Here is a 6000-nt window from a genome sequence, read left to right as displayed (position 1 = left end):
AACCTCATTTTTATTCTAATGACTCGGGACACTCTAAGATGCACGGTATCATTTCCCATCCTTTTATTTGTTATTTTTTTTTTAGTTTTATTTTTATTTTTTGGTATTAATTATTTATTTATTCTTTTATCATCATGCTTTTGAATTTATTAGCCCCTTTTGCAAAATACCTTTCAGCTTAGCCGCCATTTATTGGGTTTAATGGATCTGAGCTAATCTTTTGTGTGGACCGAGACTTAAGCTCGAACGATATGGTTACCTGGGCCCTCTCATCCACACCGTAGGAGATTAGGGCGCCACAATTTTTATCCAAGTTCGTGATAGCAAAGAAGTGAATCATATTACTTATCATCATCGCAGATGATCACAAGATCATCATCATTTTTCCTCATTATATATATATACATTGCCATAGACATGTGCATGCATATAATAATAATCTCTTTTTTTATATATCTTCCCATGCATATTTCCTCACAGTGGGCACTTTTTTTTATTATTACTTTTTTTTTGTTTTTAAACATGCATGTGAATATGCATGCTTCTCATTCAATCGCATGTGGGTTTTTTTTTATAGTGGGCCCATGTGCATCCTTTTTTTACTTATTTTTTTAATATATTTATTTATTTTTTTATGCACGTATTCAATGTATTTAATGGGCCCAAGCCCTTTCATGACACCATAGCATGCTTCTTAAATTTTTATCTCATGCATGAATTTTCTTTAAATTATGCATGTATTCATGCATGTGATGAATCCCCTTTTTATTTTTATTTTTTTATGCATTTTTGCATATGTGCATGCATATAATGACCTCCATTCTGTTTAGTTCGAATTTGTTTATTGGTACTTAAATAAGAACACATCAGGTTCTCATTCAAACGTTCAACATTCACAATTTTCATATGTAAAGTAGCACCTAAAAAATTCAAAGAATGCTAAATGGTGACAAAAAGTTCGTATTTTTTTATGAGACATTAGAGGCCACCATGGTGCTCACATTGAGTTTGTTTTTTTATTATTTTTTTATTTCTTGGTATTGCCGTAGTATGTGCTTGCAAATTCACTTCTTATCAAGTAGATGATCACTCACTTCCCTTGTACATCGCAAATGACAATGAAGTAATGGGGTTGTTATAAAAACCAACTCGTAGCACATTATTTAAAAATCATCTTATTCTAGGAATGTAAGACTAGACAAAATGGAGTTCTTCTCAGATGGTGGACATAAAGAAAGGCTTCTTTGATTGATGCACCCGTAATTGATCACTGTTGTGTACTTTGAAGAAGTGGTAACCGATTCTCAGCGTCAATTTGGACCTCTCCTTCCATATTTGCTCATGTATTTCTAATTTCTTGGGAAAGTTCTTTTTGCTCGGCCCGGAAGAAGTCTTTACTTACTCCCGAAATAATTGCTTTGAACCATCAACTATGGCGCAATGATTTTCTCATAGTTCATGAAGACAGCAAACAAAATAAATGTTGATACTCTAAGAAAAACGTGCATGTTTACCTTAGCTTAATGGTCATCGATCGGTGACGATAAGTCATCGAAACACTTGTTCTGCCAAACAAGGCATCCATAGGCAGTCCACGATGAGAATCATTGATGTTAAGGGCAAGCCGAGCATCAGACGACAAGCAATAGAAGCAGCGGGTACCGGATATGGTTGGCGACATTATTTCAGCCATTGAACCATGTCTGCGACCTCCTTGACAGGCAGCAGCGGCGAGCAAAGTACTGCAGCGTGTAACGCGCTCAAGCGGCGGCGAGCATCGAGCAGCAGCAAGAGGGGCAATGAGTACCGTACATGGTTGGTCGCATTATTTTCACCTGATTCAAACATGTCCGCGACCTCCTTGACATGCAGCAGCGGCGACGGCATCAGCGTTGGGAATTCTTATCTTTTTTTGTATATATTTTATATATATATATTTATATATATATGGTAACATAGGGGAAGAGATAAAAACCTTATAGCTTTTCCTTTCAGAGACTTTTTTTGGCTCTCCTCCTTTTTTTTGTCTTCAAATCTCCTTCTTTTTAAAAGCTCCGCCCGTTCTTATCTTCAACATCGAATCCCCCGTAGAATCATACGGATTGAATCAAATCAAATCAATTTTTTGTTTTAAATGTCAAATTTTGAATTTTTTTCAATTTAATTAATTTTTTTTTAATTTAAATTTCTAATCAGGGAGCAAAGACTGATTTTGGTTTAATTTCTAATCAGGCCCAAATTTTGGTTTAATTTAAATTTGAGCCTCATCCTATTTTTTTTATCATCCCAATCATATTTTTTTGTTTTAATTTCAAATTTTGAATTTTTTTTTAATTTTTTAAATTTAAATTTTTTTTAATTTAAAATTTAATTTAAAATTTTATTTTTATTTATTATTATTTTTTTAATTTAATTAATTTTATAAAAATTTTTAAATTTTATTCTTATTATTATTATTTTATTATTTTTTGTAAATTTTCAAATTTTGAAATTTTTTTTTGATTAATTTATAAATTTTATTTTTATTTTTTATTTTTTATTAAAAAAAAATCAATTAACCAAATTTGCCTCGGGATGTGTGTTGTGGGTTCCTCTGGATTTGCATTCCTTAAGTTGCCTCGAGATCAGTTCTTAAGCTATATGAAATTTAGGATTGCCTCGGGATATGTGTTTGGCTATCCTTAGATTTGATATTGGCTCGAGATATGTTTTCTCAAGGGTAATCTTGTAATTTGCATTTTGCCACGAGATATGATCTCTGGGCAATTTTGTAGTTTGCATTTTGAATTTGCCTTGGGATTTGCATTTTAGTCCAAGATAACCAAATAATCAATTAAGATTAAGATTATGACATTTTAATTCTAAATATATATGATTAGGATATATTAGAATTTAAATTAAATTGGGATTTGATTTCCATTAGGACATTGAATTTTATTAGGACATGCGTTATTTTATTTTATATATAAACAAATGCCCCTTTTCTATTTGTCTTACGAAATTCTCTTCTGGAAATGAACAAACATCCCTACAAAGTTCAGGTATTCACAGAAACACCCTTCTTGTTTGAATATTCACAGTTCATCCCTCTTTTTCCGTACATATGATTATTTGGTCCTTCCGGTTGTTAACACCGTGATTTTTGAGGAGAAAAGACCGAAATGCCAGGCCAGTTACATCAATGTTGCGTTCTCTCTCCACGTTGGGAAGTGGCGGGTTAGGTGGCCATGAATCCCGAGAGGGGAGTATTGGTTCCTATGTGCGCCTTCTCTCAGTTGCAGACAACACATTCTGAGACTTGCCCCTTCAGATGCTAAGACTTACACACATTGAAGCCCTGTGTTCAACTGAAGGTATTGAGAAGAAGTTTGCTAGAGCTTTCCCGGATCTTCATTGTTGTTTCGTTGACACCATCTCCATACTCTTGAATCAGCGAACCTAATGGAAATTGAACCTGTACTATAAGAGAGGGGATTGCTCGATGCTCTGTTGCAGAGATATGATGAGCGCTCCCAAAAATTTAAAATTGGTGAGAGCTTGTTGACGTTTAGGCCAGAAGATGTATCCATTATTCTTGGTCTCAGATGCGATGGGGACGCAGTGGTTTTCAAAAAGAGAAAGCCACATTCAGATTTTGAAGAAAAATATTTCTCGAAAAGCTATGAAAGACATAGGGAAGCTATAAAAAAAACTCTTAGCACACTAGTCCGGAAGAGGGGAGAAGAAGAAAACTTTGTGAAGATATTGTTGGTATTCATCATGGGGACCATGTTGTTCCCAAACTCATCATGTTCTGTTCCCAATTGGCTTGTAGACTATGTAGACGATCTTCCCGCAATGCGGCGCTATGCATGGGCGCAAGCCACACATAAGTGGTTTATGGATGACGTCCCCGCAAACGGCCAGCCGAGTTCAAGCAAGATGCTCCGTGAGAAGACAAGCGCGGCTACTTATGCGAGGATGTCGTCGTCGCACTAAATATTTGGTTCTACGAAGTAACTGGCACCGGTAAGAAGGTGCGATTTGGTAAGACTCCCCGGATCCTGTGTTACGGGGTGAACAGTTTCAAGAAGCAAGCATCCATCGGTTCATTGCTATCATCGATCGAGGGAAAAAGGTATTTAGTTTACACTTTTAACTTATTTAGTGTCCGCTAATAATATTCGTTTATGGTTTAAATTTTTTTATTTTTTACACTTAAAATATTTAGTTTTCGCTAATTTTCCTTTTTTACTTGCAAAAATGTTTTCCGTTAACTTTTAGGTTTTTACACTTAAAAAGTTATACTTTTTCACTTAAATATTTAGTGTTTACAATTAAAATATGTAGTTTAGACTTAATATTTTAAGGTTCCGCTTAATAATTAATTTTTTATTGTTGTTTTAAGTTTTTCGTTTGAGTATCATTGCTTACCTTAACCCGTATGTCATTTTCCACATTGCGCTTTTCCGCTCCTCGCCCGACTACTCGAAGAAGAAACTTTCGCTAGAGACAAGCCACCGTGGAGAACAAGTGGTTAGCACAATACGCCTTGGCGCAAAAATCTACGGAGAAACCACTGGGGAAACGTGGACGGTCTCCCTCACTCACCAGGAGCCCACCACGTCGGGGTCGACGTGGTTCTATTTCTGTTAATCCACCGAGGGGGGTAATTGATGAAGACATTGGGTTACGTTTACTGAAAGATTTTGAGAAGTTGTTCCGAATGCATGGTGGACTTCAAACCGTAGTCGAAGTAATCGAGGGTCGTGGCTCCTTCCAATGTCGCACCGATATGACGACACCAAGGATTTGCCGCCGTAACAAGCGGCCACCAAGAGAACTCGAGTAAAGAAGGTTGTCATTAGGCGAAGACAACCATTGCCTCTTTCGGCATCTAACGATCCAGATGATGCTCCTCTCAAGCCAGTTACAAGGCGATCTACAAGGTCTGCAATTTTGTAAGCCGATTGCCGACCAGAAAAACGGCCTCCAAAAATTACCCCAAAGGGCAAAGTCAAGACAAACTCAATTCCCTCTTCACCGACTTCGTCTGACGGACCCACAGCACCATCCCCACGCCCTTCCCTCTCTGCACCTGCCGCGCCATCCCCACCCGTTTCTGTCTCCGGACCCGTCTCATCCCCACTACCTCCCTCCTCCGCAACCAAGCCACTATCCCCACCCCCTTCCCTCCGCACCCGATCCGTCATTCTAACTCCCTTCGCCTCCCGACCCGCACCATGTTCGCCAATCCCTCCCTCCGGATCAAGCGCCACCTTCCCCCGTCCCTTCCCACTCCGGACCGGCGCCATCTTGTCCATTTCCTTCCTTCTCCGAACAGGAGAAGCTATCTCCACCCGCTGAACCACTAGTCGATGTCGGCAAAAAATGTCGACGTGGTCTCTATAATCGAATCACTAACATCCTTGAGAAATGATCTCGCCCCTTCTTCAAAAATGAGAAGTTAGGGAAACGCGTGGAGGACATCCACATCGACCCACCAACTCATCATGAAGTACCGAGCGTGAGGACATCCACACTGACTCCCCGAATACAAAACCGTCTCCGTTGACAGGTGCGAAACCATCAACTAACACTCATCGATGACGTCCGCTTGTCATCTCAAATCCAATACCGGAGACGGCATCAATTGATGAACAGGTAGTGGTACCGACTAAACAAGTTACTCAGACTTTTAGGGTACCACGGAACAAACGTCCTGCCGGATTTATGAGATTAAATAAAGTCGAACAACTAACAATCAGCCACTTTCTAAACTGTCTGATGGACATGTAAGCATCCTATTTTTTACTTTTACAGTTGTCACTTAAGTTTTAATGTTTACACTTAATTTTAATGCTTTAAGCTTACGTTTTAGTTATTCCAATTAAACTTACCTTTTTACACATAAGTGTTAATGTTTCCTCTTAACTTTAAAACTTTTCAGTTAAACTTATATGTTTCCGCATAAGTTTTAATGTTTGCACTTAAGTTTCAATATTTTCCACTTAACTATAA

Source organism: Dioscorea cayenensis, chromosome 7, assembly GCF_009730915.1.
Source record: "Dioscorea cayenensis subsp. rotundata cultivar TDr96_F1 chromosome 7, TDr96_F1_v2_PseudoChromosome.rev07_lg8_w22 25.fasta, whole genome shotgun sequence".
NCBI lineage: Eukaryota > Viridiplantae > Streptophyta > Magnoliopsida > Dioscoreales > Dioscoreaceae > Dioscorea > Dioscorea cayenensis.
Note: the sequence above shows the minus strand (reverse complement) of the source record.